The sequence below is a fragment of the Macrosteles quadrilineatus genome, unplaced genomic scaffold, assembly GCF_028750875.1.
Source record: "Macrosteles quadrilineatus isolate MER2022 unplaced genomic scaffold, UCM_ALF_1.0 Scaffold_3__2_contigs__length_128488019, whole genome shotgun sequence".
Taxonomy (NCBI): Eukaryota; Metazoa; Arthropoda; class Insecta; order Hemiptera; family Cicadellidae; genus Macrosteles; species Macrosteles quadrilineatus.
In genome coordinates, this window is record NW_026542596.1 from 63,326,596 (window position 1) to 63,341,389 (window position 14,794).

A 14,794-nucleotide genomic window follows, 5' to 3' on the forward strand; every position below is an offset into this window, starting at 1 on the left:
GGCCGTAATCAAGGCCACACTAATGCTCGTCAAGCATGACGTCACGATAGAAGACGGCTATGACGTAATGTTTACCGTTTGTGATCAGCTGCTTGTTTTAATCTTTCCTTGGAAAATAAATAAATAAATACCTACGTCATTGCCGTCTTCTATCGTGACTTCTTTGGGCTGACTGGACTCGCCACCAGATGATTTAAACAAAAATCTACTCATTGATTTGGCTTGCTTTTTATCTTCCTCTTCCAAATTCGCCTTACCCTTTTTATAATAAGTGCCAGACGTTTTTTTTCTGCCATTGTTTTCTTAGTATCGGCTCGCTAGATGTTTTACTCATTTATTCAGTTTATACTTTCTTCTTATTTAATGCGCTAATTATAAATTAAACTTAAAACACTCGTAATCATTCACTTATCAACAATCATTAATCATCAAATCAAGGCCATTACGATACCGATACACGCTAATACGCTAATACACTAAAAGAGTGAAATACAACGTAATGCCACAGACAATGGAATAAACCATTAAGAGTATTATATTGTCTGTGGTAGTGCTCTGCTCTAGGATAAGAGTCTAAAGGGAGGGGAAAGTTTCTTCTTGTGACAATTGGCGCTGCGCGCTTGCTTATCTCATCTTGAGCATGAGTGAGTCGTGAAATGGAACCCACAGGCGCCGCGCCGTACGCTGCCGAGCGTCAGCTCACTACAAAATCGAAACTGCAAATGGCATTGAGTCCTTGAGTTGTAGTGCTGTACAAATATTCACATTTTTCAAGTGCTGTTGGTACAAACAGAATAAATGCCTTTATTGTGGTATACTTGAACTCTGAGCGAAAATAAACAAAATTACGTTGTTCACGTAAAAAAATTGTTCCGTTGGTGCCACGGCGCCACTTTTTCGTGGCGCCATATGCGGCCGCGTAGTTCGCGTATGGGTTAAACCGGCCCTGATAGTAGTACGTTTTCTGTGCTTAAAGTCACAAAAATTACTAGCATCGTAAAAAAAAGAACAGTAATAGTCCAAGCAAACTAAAAAAAACAGACACACTAGGTGTTAAATAAATTGCAAGAAAACATTTTATGGTTTTATTTTGTAGTGTTGGGTGTGTAGGGTGACATGCTTAAAGTTGCTAAAAATCGGTCCATGGGAAACCCCCTAAAAAGATATCACTTGTAAGAAAATTTTTTGTTCCTTGTCTTGTTATTTTAAAAAAAAATGTCCTTTAAAAAAATAAAATTAAATTAACCGTAAAGAAGTTATAGTGCAAGAAAGGCATCAAATGTCGCCGTTAGCGACCATTTTGGAAGAATGACTTCATTCACCAGCTCGGCCACACTTTCAGACAAAAAACCCAGTAGTACACAATTCTATAGCTTGTTCCTATCTGTCACCACCAGTCATATGATTGCTTCATTCAAAATCCTACGAACTTTCCTATATTTACAAATGCCCCTATACTAAATGTATAATAGAATCTAATGAACTATGTAGCTTCATTTTGAACTTTCCTATATTTAAAAATGCCTCTATACTAAATGTATAATAGAATCTAATGAACTATGTAGCTTCATTGCGGATTAAGATTTTGAGCAAGTGCCATTGATTTTTTTTTTCAAAAAATCGAGCCTGGAGAAGACTACATTACTAGGAATCTAATAACAATGTACTTTTAAAACAAAGAGGTTGATGCTGTTATGATTAATTAATTTAAACCTTTGTAAAGAAAGAAAAAGACATTCCATATTCATGTTAAAGTTGCAGCCAGTTGTAGAGTAAAATTGAATGTAGTTGAACTGATCTTTCCGAAGAGTGTGCTTCTGATTTATTTTCTATATGCCAAATTTTAAAACAAGCCAAACTAAATGGCTAAATGTTGTAAACTGTAGCATTTTTATTTTTCTCATCAAAGTTATTCTAGTATCAAAAACTAAGAGGGAAAATAGGATTCTAGACAGTACACACTAGCACATTCAGTGCGTGAAGTTTTCAGCGTTGTTTCTTTAAACAAAATTTTACCTTAGACGGGATGTCTACTTCAGGTTTCAAACCTTAAACTAAATATGTAAACCCAAAAAGTTTAATATTACCATTGACTGTTGTATTGATAGTCAAAGATATTACTAAACATTTTAGATATTGAGAATTCATATTCAAAATATAAAATGTGATTAAAGGTACAGTAAATTCCTTTCACCCTGCTAATCCGACTGCATTCTCGACATTACTGAATGTCTCTCTGCCAGGAACATATAACAATTCTACCAAAGCTCAATTTATTTGGTTCATCAAAGATTATGCAACTATTAAATAAACTTTATATAATAAAAGGTTTAAATTAAGGCCCCTAAATTATTAATTAAGGATCCTGGTTTGTAGTTGGTTGACAACCAACTACAAACCAGGATCACTTGACGGATACAGGTAATTTAAACCTTTTATTGTAAAAATCAGTGATCCAGAGGCTATACCATAAAAATGAAACTTTATATACCTAAGTATATCTAGTCTTGAGCCCCTCTTTTTTGTATTTTGCAATAGACATTACAAGTCCCAATACAATAGTATTTTTATCTATCCCTATATATTTATTTTCTATAAGTTTTGTTTGCACTTTTTGTGTTTTTTATAAGTTACACATCTTTAATGCGCCATTATCTATAAGTTTATTCCTAGTGTCTTTGTTATTTCGTAATAATTTTATGTGTTGATTTACATTCTTATGTTTTCTTGTACATGCAACAGTGTAAATTACTCGTGTACATTATGTATTTAAAATATTACCAGATTAGTCATTACATTTTTAAAGCATAGCATGTGTTATTCTGAAAATTGTTTGATGTTCCTATGTTTATAAAATTTAAATAAAAATGGGTGCTTTTATTTTTTGTTCCTGAATGTTTTGCGTAACGTAGACGTAGAAGTATGCCGGTTGCCAGAGTATGGCTTGGCAGGTGTTCAGTTTCATTATATCATTAATACCAGCTGTCTACATAAAGTCAAATGAACATGAGTATATGAACTCTTACATCTTTGGTATTCACCTTAGGCTAACTGTACACAATTCTACTCGAATAGTCGATCATATCTTAGTACGTTCTGGATTTATTGTACTTGTGGCCCTAGGCTATATTAACTTGAGCGCTCCCAGCGCCTTAGTGGAACTCCCACAATTACAGGGACATCATCATTGTAACCAGAAATAGTGGCAAATTATTAGTTTTAAAAATACTGTAACAAAGTTTTGTCCTAAAAATTTAATTTGTACAAAACGTGGCCCCTTTTTCTTGTAGTCTAAGCTATATGTGAAATGCGGCACTTAGTATACAGTTAAAACATTTAATTTTTCTGATAACACAAACTAAAGAGTGAGGCAAGAATATAGTCGTGTCGTCTCTTTCTCTATTCTGTGCTTGCTAACATTTTTTTTTAATTTTGGCTTTTCACAGTTGGTTTTATCAAACTTTATTTCAAAAGAGGTGTTTTGATATACTCTTATTTATAATATACTGTACAAACTCCTATTTAATTTTTATATACAATTGTTTAACCATAAAACACATTTGTTTACGGTATCCTGTTATAAGGAACCAGTATAACCAGTTGCTGTAGTTAACATTGTGTGTGAAAAACAATGAAAGTGCAATAAAGGAGTTGGAAAGTTAAAGTAAAATATTTATAAATATATATAATGCAAATACTAGAACATTGTTTTTACCTAAGTATATAACATAGGTGATCAATAGTAACACGTCTTGTGTTAAATAGGAGCACACAACATATCACAAAGGTATTAGGGCAGCTAAAGCCTTTATTAGCAACCAAAAGTGAAATATTCAGACAATGTTTATCAATCTCACACTTTTACACATTTTCAATAATACATTATATGAAATGGTTGGATCCAAATAACCTCTTCAAAAGGTAGAAACTTACTCTTGATAGTTAAATCATGCTCCTGAAAGGAAAGAATAATACTGTATTATTAACTTCTATCATTAGAAGAATTTAGCTTATGTCAATTGACAAATGATCCACAACTACATTCCAATTCAGGAGATCTTTGAACAGATTTTATTAAAAACTAAGTAATCTCGTGTTTTATAGTGTATGTATACTATGTAATGTATTATGCTAGTAATGTTTTAGTTTTTATTTAGGTTTATTTTTTTTTTTTAGTTTGGTAAGTGGCTGATGAATTAAATAATATATAAAATAAACTTAAATATTTGCTGAATCTTTACACAAATTTAGTCTACGGAACCAGTCAAACTGCAGATACTACTATAAAGACCCCAGTCAAACTGCAGATATTACTACAGTATAAAGACTCCAGTCAAACTGCAGGTATTACTACAGTATAAAGACTCCAGTCAAACTGCAGATATTACTATAAAGACTCCAGTCAAACTGCAGATACTACTCTAAAGACTCCAGTCAAACTGCAGATACTACTCTAAAGACTCCAGTCAAACTGCAGATACTACTCTAAAGACTCCAGTCAAACTGCAGGTATTACTACAGTATAAAGACTCCAGTCAAACTGCAGATATTACTACAGTATAAAGACTCCAGTCAAACTGCAGGTATTACTACAGTACAGGGTGTTTTTAAAAGAATGCCGGGATTTTAAACGGTCGTTGCGCGGGGACTATTCAAGATAATTATACGATTTAAACGTCAAATTAAAGGGAAAAGAACAAAGTTTTTTTCTCATCCTTTGATACAATTCGGAATGATTTAATAAAATTGAGATTTTCATAAATCTTATTTCAGTGTAAAACTGACAGAGTATGTACGCTTAGGGCGATCGGTGGGTTTATCTGATGTCTTAACTGAATCTTTTTAGGCACAACGACTCTATCTTTTACAGATAACACCATAAAGTGACCAATTTAAGTTTGTTCAACTGAAGACTTCGTCGGGCAATCGATTTTTTCGGGCTTCTGATGCAGAATGGTCGGATTTCTTCGACTACGTCAAAGGTTGTTTTTAGCCGGCCAGGTGAATGTCTTTTCAAAACACTACGGTGCCAGGAAACTCATTAAATCAGGTTCAAGTTTCTTTATCATCAAGAAGATTTTAATTTAGCAATGGGTATTAACTCTGCGAACCACAGATTACGATTTGTGCCTTCTGTTGCACCGTAAACGTCGTACTGGCGACTGGCGTCAAGCGCATGAGTCACAATAAAGGCCTACCACCGCGCACCTGTTTTGCGCATGACAATGTCAAAAATTCCTCCCTTGCTACACGGGAAACAAAACTTGGTTATTTTAGCTTCAATTTGACGTATAAAACGTTTAGTTACCTTGAATAGTACCCAAGCAATCATTATTTAAAATCCCGGCATTCTTTTAAAAACACCCTGTATAAAGACTCCAGTCAAACTGCAGATATTACTATAAAGACTCCAGTCAAACTGCAGATACTACTCTAAAGACTCCAGTCAAACTGCAGATACTACTCTAAAGACTCCAGTCAAACTGCAGGTATTACTACAGTATAAAGACTCCAGTCAAACTGCAGATATTACTATAAAGACTCTAGTCAAACTGCAGATATTACTACAGTATAAAGACTCCAGTCAAACTGCAGGTATTACTACAGTATAAAGACCCCAGTCAAACTGCAGATATTACTACAGTATAAAGACTCCAGTCAAACTGCAGGTATTACTACAGTATAAAGACTCCAGTCAAACTGCAGATATTACTATAAAGACTCCAGTCAAACTGCAGATACTACTCTAAAGACTCCAGTCAAACTGCAGATACTACTCTAAAGACTCCAGTCAAACTGCAGATACTACTCTAAAGACTCCAGTCAAACTGCAGATACTACTCTAAAGACTCCGGTCAAACTGCAGGTATTACTACAGTATAAAGACTCCAGTCAAACTGCAGGTATTACTACAGTATAAAGACTCCAGTCAAACTGCAGGTATTACTACAGTATAAAGACTCCAGTCAAACTGCAGGTATTACTACAGTATAAAGACTCCAGTCAAACTGCAGATATTACTATAAAGACTCCGGTCAAACTGCAGATATTACTATAAAGACTCCGGTCAAACTGCAGATATTACTACAGTATAAAGACTTTAAATATATTTTTGTACAAATCTCCGTTTCCACATGAACAACTCTTACAGCTGACGAATACAAACGGCATTCAATGTTGCGAAAAAAACATTTGAAAATTAGTAATAACAGCTTACGCATGTCATGCGCAGCAGAAATGATACATTGAACAGCTGATTGTGTACAGCCACAGCTGTTTTGACGTCTGCAACTCAGTGTTGCCAACAGCAGAGTTTGTCGCTGTGTGTCTCCTCACCTCAGTCAGTCAGTGTAGCCGTAACAACCGTAGCGTAGGGTAGTGGCGTCGCTCGGGTTAGGTCGTCTGAAGTGTGGACTTGCAAGATCGTTGGGTTTGTAGTGATAACCAGTCCTAATAGCGACAACTGTGAACGAAGGTAAGGACAATATCAGTTAACATTATTTTGGGATTGCACTCACTATTCATTTGTCATTCTGATTAAAAAAATATATATTATTAGCCTATGTATAGCTTAGACATGTATAATTTGTACCGGCGTTTTCTTGTGTTGATTTAATTTAAGGTATTGTTTATGTTTATAATTATTTTTGTTTACAATTACTTAAACAAGCTGCAATTAACTAGGTGATCTTGTGCTATCTTGTTTTTCGTTATTGACAGCGTTTATTTAGCAGGTACAGTATAAATATTGCAGGTGATTTAATTAACGTCAAATCTAAAAGTTGGGTAATAATATTTATTTTTTAAATTCATGTTTTAGTTTAACATTTCAACGAATAATAAAATAAAATCTCCTAAATACATTTCAATAATCGACAGAAAACCTTGAACATATGTTTTTCTCTGTAAAGACACATTAAGACAGAGTGCTACGTTTTCACTTTTAGTTATTGTAATGGCAGTACACAGTACTATAAGAGCAATCATTAACTACACCATTTATTAATTTTGTGACACCCTGTCTTAAATAGTGTTCATCCCCATGTTTTGTTATGCCCCTTGCTTTTGCGCAATTTATATTGGTTGAATGTTGTTTATAAATAAAAAAACATATTATTCTAGATTTAAATTTACAATATTTTGGAATTTTCTCCGTAACCATTAGGCGCATAATAACACTTCAATATACTAAATTGTTTATTAAGGTTTACAAATGGTTTTGAAAGAAATTTCCAAATATTTAATGTTTTTTGGGTCAAAAATGGGAAAAACCAATTTTTATCAAATAAAACCCCCCATAAACCCCCGTTCTCATTGTCCGATTTTGCTGGTTCGCGAACTCGTTTGAATAAATGTTGGTTTACACGATTATACAAAATTTCATAAAAATCTGATAATTTTTGCGAGTTTTCGTGCTAAAGGACACAGACATATACTGTATATGAATTTGTACGGATGGTGTTTTTGACCTCTAGGGACCTCAAAACTAAAAAGTAAATCGATCCAGGGTCCAGGTCTTACTATGAGTACTACTACTTATTCTCTATACTGTAGTCTATGGGAAATTCCCTAAAAGGCGGCAATTAAAAATTTGACAGATAAATGATAAAAATACTCTCGACAATAAAGTCGTCGAGGACAAACTGACGATAACATTTGTGTACCTGCGGTTGATAGGGAGGCCTGCTTGAATAAATAAACAACGCACACCTTAAATGTTTATGTTAATTTAATCAGATTTAGAAAATTCGTAACAATAGTTATTTGTGCAACTAGTGAGCGATGAAAAATTGTACATGCATCGTACAGTTTATACATCTATCAAGTTAATATCCCTTAAGAAAGTATGTGTACTGTAATTAAAATTAAAACTTGTTGAACTATTGTAGCTGTATAATATAACACGAAGAATTAAAGGACAATTCTTGCATATTGGCTTCAAAGATCGCACAATACCAATTCGATGTTAGGTTTCGTAGATTCGAAATCGATACAGCAAAGCCTGTTTTACAACATTGAATTACTCCGGTGCCTACAAACTAGACACGGTTGCTTCACTAGCTGCCGAAACTAATACTGTATTGGGAACGACAGTTGCTGCAGAAAGTGACATAAGGAGAAACTCCTTTAACATTGTACTATAGTGTCTCGGAGTCCTAGTCAAAAACCGATGAGAACCTCTTTAGCGAAGGGGTGCTCTCACAATCCCCCACTGCTTCGCAGAAGAGGTTCTCATCGGTTTTTGACCAGGACATTGAGATGCTAGTACATTGTTAAGGATCTACAATCAACGATTGTACCGTTGACTGTAAGATTGTACCTAGAACTACGTTGTTGAATAATCTCAGCTCAGAAATAACGTAACAGACACTACAACGTGAGACATACCTTAGACATAACAAACTACATAATGTCCGTGTTAGCACGACCCTTTTGCTCATTGAATATTCTTGCTCTACTACATTGTTTTAACTCGTTTATAGTCGAAATAAGTTTTATTAGCCTAGTCATATAAGTATATTTGGGAAAAAATATTTGCACCAGATTTTACTCAATGAAGATTCCTTACCACAAGAACTAAGTGTACGTATTTAGTTGTTCAACTGAAACTGAAGCTAGTATGAGTTATGATCATGTTTGTAATGTATAACTTACGGTTGGCGAGTGTAGAGCGCAGCAGACACCTCTTTGAAGTGAGCGGCCACCGCGTCGCCCCGGTAGTCGCGCCCGCAATTCGCCCCATGCGGCTCTGAAAACTCAATGCTTCTATAGACCATGCCCAGTTGCCCACCCCTAGTTTAGTTGAAAATACATACTGTAATCTTTTTGTTTAAAGGCTAGACTGTTGAGGTTTTCATTTGCGAGTGAAAAGTTTTTTTATCGAGAAACTCGATATTTTTTATTATATTTACTTGATTAGTTTCTCTTCACTTAAGTAGTGCACCCATATTCCACGGTCATATTCATAACTCAAATAACTCGTAAGTGTTTAAAATAAGACAATAATGTCTAATGTCGTCAACCATTGAAGCCCCACGGAGGCGTGCGTGTCTGTTTGGATTACAGAAAGGCTTCTGGCTTACCTAAAATTCGCTTGGGTTACAAGCTGTAAGTAATGTTGTGCCATTTTTTAGAAAATTTTATTTTTTTCGTGATTTTATGGGGAAAACTGCATTAAAAATAGAAATTTCTTAAATAATTTAAACGCCCTGGAGATACTATGGATTAGTACCTACATACACAACATTTAATCAAAATTTGACTACAGGTGCGGTCTGGAGCCTCTTATTTATACTATGTGTAATGATATAACCATTTGATAGGTTTATGTAATCGGTAAGGGAATGAAAGTTTATTTAAATACTAGCTGGCCCGACAGACGTCGTCCTGTCCTATTGTTGTTTTATGTCACATGCTCGTTCATTTTCAAGATGAGCTCGTTCGCATGAATCAATCACGTCCTGGTTGAAGTTCGTTCGCTACGCTCACTCACCTTTAGGTTGGAGCTCGTTCGCTGCACTCACTTGCCTTCAGGTTAGCTCGTTCGCTACGCTAACTCGCCTCAAGGTTGAAGTTCGTTCGCTACGCTCACTCACCTTTTGGTTGCAAATTAATAGTTCTCATAAATTAAAAATAAATATAGTGCTGCACCCTGTTGGTAAACCTATTAACTTTTTAATGCTATTGAACATCACAGAATCAAATTGTTTAGTTGCACCAGCTGTTAAGATTCTTTAATTCCATTTAAATATGAGTACTCATAAGGTTAACATGGGAAACTCCAGACCCACTGAAGCAGAGCCCTATTGACGGATCTGCACCAAACTTCACACAAACCATCCTTGAATAATGCTTAATAATGCCTGAAAGTTTCATTACAATCTGTCGAGCAGTTTTGGAGTCCATAAAGGACAAACATACAAATATACAAACATACAAATATACAAACATACATTGGATTTTATATATATAGATACATAGTAAAATAATAGATGTTTTAATTTATTTTTTTGAGCAGTATTTAAAATATTTAGTTTGTTTTAGTGAAATATAATTAGTTATAACTAACAGCTGGTTGAATAAAAAATATTCTATAGATTTATGAGGTTAGTTTATTTACTCTGAGATTTTGTCATTGATTATAGAAAATCAGTAAGATTCTATAACCATTGCTGTATACGAATCGAAGCTCAGGAATCTTAAAAAAAAAAACTTATGAGAATTATTTTACTATTCGACTTTTTGAGGAAAGGTTGGGGAAATAACAATGATCACATGTTTTAACTCATCTTGGAAGCTTTTTCTTTACTATCATTTTTGAACTATTATTATTATTATTATTATTATTTGTTGTCATGAGAGCCGAAGCCCCCTGACTGCTTACCCGGTACCTATCCTTCAGGACATACCCGGGCCCCATGATGTAGGCCGAAGCTTACGCATCAACCTTTAGCACATCATGGGCGGATGACTTAAGGTCATCAGGCTCGCCGGCTGCCGAAGCAGACCCTTCGGAAAGAGGGTTGCCCCTCAATCCTAACCAGGGATTCCGGCTGCTTGTTTAAGCGTCACTCCACCTGGGTTCCACTAGGTCGGAACCTAGAGGTCCATAGTAGAGCGCCCCGACGCATTTAGTGCAAGCAACACTCGGGACCTATCTCATCCCTGACAGGCAGAACCCGCCATCAATAGCCAGGAGGAAGGGGACCATCAGCACGCTGACGGGGGGAACCCCAACCTCCCATTTACACCGCTGCCCGATCGAGGCCTGACCCATTGCTGGGAACCAGAGATATCCAGAGCGATAGATCCCCAGATACCCCTGGCGGGCTCGGACCCAGCACCCGATCTACTTCGTTTGCCCGTCAGACCCAACATCACTGCCAGGCCATCAGGGTTTCCCAAAAGGAGGCAGGTATAGAAGTGGGACCCACCCGGATGAACCTATCCACCAGAGGTGGCGACACCCTTGACTCAATTGAGGTTCCGGGAAGAACCCCCCCACACTCAAGATAACCATACCGTCCGTGCTCAGAGACAGGAATAGGTTTGCATAAGTACCTACAAACCGTTGCCCTCACACTGCGGAAAGTTACGTTGCCCTTGAGTGTCCCCGTGAGCTGCGGGTACTTGCCCGTTTTCACCTCCAGGAAAGGTTACTTCCAAAGTCGAGGATTTGCCCACTGAATGCTGGTCGCACACCACAAGCAGGCCGAAGCCCAAACATCATTTTTGAACTGATTAAACTATGCCTGAATTAGTAATAGATACACTATATACAGTTTTAATGGACTGCTCGATTCCCGTACGTAGGACGTAGGACGGGCCAACAACTCGTTACTACTAAAAAGTCAAATCAGTATTATTACTAAGGTAATTTTTGTTAACATTTATGAAACAGGTGAATTTCCTTACATCCCAAACCTAAAATTTGTAGAGTTTGTATCATCAATATTCCGAATTACTTATCGGATACAAGCGTATCCAATCTTTGGATATTCAACTTCAATATGTTCAATATTCATTCTACGTCGGCTTTTAGTGAGGCTAATTACGTTTGTCTAATGAAGTGTAACCCACCTTTGTCAATATAAATGCGGAACTAACCTACCTACTTAAGGGGCCCACCAGATTCAAATGCGGAACTAACCTACCCATTTATGGCCCTAGGGTCATTATCTGCGGAACTAACCTACCACCCTGTACACATCCACATATACAGACATCACATCGAAAACCTCTTTTGACGAAAAAAATTCTTTCTCCATATATGGTATATGGGGAAAAATAAAAAGCGTTGTTGTATGTCCGATAGATATACTGTAAATATATGCGACTAAACCAAAATATACTACGATACCAAACCATAGATCTCCAAAGAAGAAATTTGTCAATTATAATTCATTATTTTCAAAGCCCTCAAAATTGAAAACCCCCGTAAAATACCATAAAGGTTATTCCTTCAAACTCAAAGTTTGTTATCATTACAAAATCTTGCCTATGTATTGAAGGTATGTTATTACACAACCTTCCAGACACTAGTTTAGAAGTAACCGACGATAAGTCCGCCTACTGCAGCTACAATTAAGTTTTTAAGTTTTACAACCTCTATAAAGCCCATGGAGATTGGTTCTGTGACCTCCATGGACGCGGATGTCAGCTCTTGTCTAGACTTGGTGTGAGAAGGTCGAGAACTGCGTTGGAGGCAGCGGTCACCGTACTCGAGGAGGTGAACCACTCACATAGACAAGTCTAAATATGACAGCTGCTTTATTATTGGACAATTTCCTATGTGAGCTACAGGTTAAGCCAAGAGACTGGATTTAAGAAAGGTATTTTTACATTGTTGTAAAACAGATGATTTGTTTTTGTTATTGTAAATAGTATATTTAATCACTAGGGCCTAAGTGACTGTTTTCGCACCAAGCTCAAGTTTTATGAAGCCGAGGTCGGAAAATGTGCTAGGGTTGAATAGTTACTTTTTGCTCGTGTGATGAACTATATTTTTCGTCATATTGCACCATTATTTGAACAAAATATGTTACTGAAATAGTTTTCATTTAAAGTAACCTCTCAAAACTACTGCTAACTTCTTTTACATTTAATATGTTTAATGGAAACAAGCAGCTGTTTAGTGAGTGATTCAATAGTTTCGTCTATTACGATTGTGTTAGTGTACATTACACCTATGATTATACTATCGTAATGTCAAAATATTTACAATAAGGCAACAATTAACTACAATCAATCAAACAACCGACATACTTTCGATACATGCAATTTTGTTCTAATCAGAAATTACAACTGAGTTGACAACAGCTGATTTTTACTCCATTTGGGTTAAAAACGTTTACGACCTATAGAGTTGTTTTGTTTACAATTTGTTTCTTGTTATTTAAGTAATTTAAAAAGTCGTTTAACCGAATAAAACGATCTAATTATACACAATAACTCGTCCCCTAGTTGTTTAACCAAACGGTAAAGCACAAAAGGACAAATCATGAAATCGACCCAAAAATAATATAAACAAAATTTCATCGCCACTAGCGATCACTGTCACCGAACATAAACTAGACACGAAAAACAAGCTTCAAAATTTACAATAGGATGTGAAGTATAGTTGGTTAGTATATGATTTTATCTATTAACAAACGAATAAGGTTTTTAAAGTGGAAATCATGATATGGTACTAAAATTTATTATTTTATTTTGAAAACCTTAGCTTTATGTTAGACCTGTTGCTCGAAAGTATAATTAATTCACAGTCGAATGACAAATGACGACTTGGCTCAGAATCAAACCATCAACTTTTTGGACCTTTTCGTTTATAATTCAGTTAATTTGTGTTTTTACCAGGAAAGTTTTGGGGTAGTTTTGATTTTTTCCATTTCTTATGTATTTTGGGGTGCTGAATCTGAATCTGAGGTTTGCCAACAAAAATTCTTGACGCAACATTGACAAAAATGAGAAAAATATGGAAAAAATGATATTTTTTTGTAATATTTAGCTTATAACTCAGAAACTATCAACTTTGTGTTATTAATCTATATTATAAAAATTAAAGTACACAAAATTTGCTACAAAATGTACCCCTAATGTGGTAATCTCCGATGAACTGTTTAGGCTCCAGAGCTATTTGAAAATTGGAACATTTTGTGTTAGTTTTTAAATTTCTCCAATTATTCTGTCAACGACACATATTCATTGTATATGCCCAGGCAAAGGTCTTATATAAATCCAAAGTGTTAAAATTGATTAATTTTGTGTTACTGAACCGTTGAATTTTTATTTAGTGTACAGAAAAGATACACGAACTATTGCCGTTTAAATTATCCTCGCTCAGAGGGTTGTAATGAGGCAGGTTCTGGCAAACGTTTCGATGCATTATTTGTGAGCATTCTAGCTTGTTCATCTGGACAATTTAAAAAAGGTTAAAAATATAAAAAAACTACACATATAATAATAAGTGATGCCAAAATCAAAACTATCAAAATTAAAATAACACCAATCAATTAATCTTATGCACCTGATGACGTGATATTAAGATATACGTAAATAATAAAATGTTATGTAGGCATATACTGTTTCCAAGCATTTACATTGTGTGATTAAATAGATTGTAGGTCCTAGGGCGTAGGGCATAGGCCTACATGAGAGTGGTAAGGGTTAATTGACTTAAGATAGTCAATACAAATTTTGGCTAGAAAACTAAAACCAACGTTGCCTCACTGCCCCCAACTCAGCTGTGTGGACATAACTCGCTTAGAGTTTACATTTACATTCGGGTGAAAAAAAATTAGTATTGGCCTATGGTAACAGTGCCAATAACTCTAAGCCATGCATCGGTCTTGAAATTTTACACAGAAAATTTTATAATGGGTGCCAATACGATTGAGGACGTACAATGGGCTGTGATGCTAGAGTCTAAGTAAGTAAGAAAGTAAGTATAGTACCAAACGCACATCTCTTTATTTATTAACTTGTTAAATCTACACACAATGTAAATGCTTGGCAACAGTATATGCATACATAACATTTTATTATTTACGTAGATATAAATATCACGTCATCAGGTGCATACGATATTGCATGATTAACAGATTGCTGTTATTTTAATTTTGATAGTTATGATTTTGGCATCACTTATTATTATGTGTATTTTTTTAACTTTTAACCTTTTTTGTTCAGATGAACAAGCTAGAATGCTCACAAATAATGCATCGAAACGTTTGCCAGAACCTGCCTCATTACAACCCTCTGAGCGAGGATAATTTAAACGGCAACAGTTCGTGTA

The 14,794-nt window shown here is 35.4% G+C and overlaps 1 protein-coding gene across 1 annotated transcript in view; it reads left to right on the forward strand.

The window, feature by feature from the left end:
* Positions 1 to 6,322: 6,322 nt before the first annotated feature.
* LOC128988905 (kelch-like protein 17) overlaps positions 6,323 to 14,794 on the forward strand; it is a 64,360-nt gene continuing 55,888 nt past the window's right edge. Inside the window, exon 1 of the mRNA XM_054410673.1 lies at positions 6,323 to 6,475. The gene's annotated coding sequence lies outside the window, so the exon portion shown is untranslated. The remainder of the gene's footprint in view (positions 6,476 to 14,794) is intronic.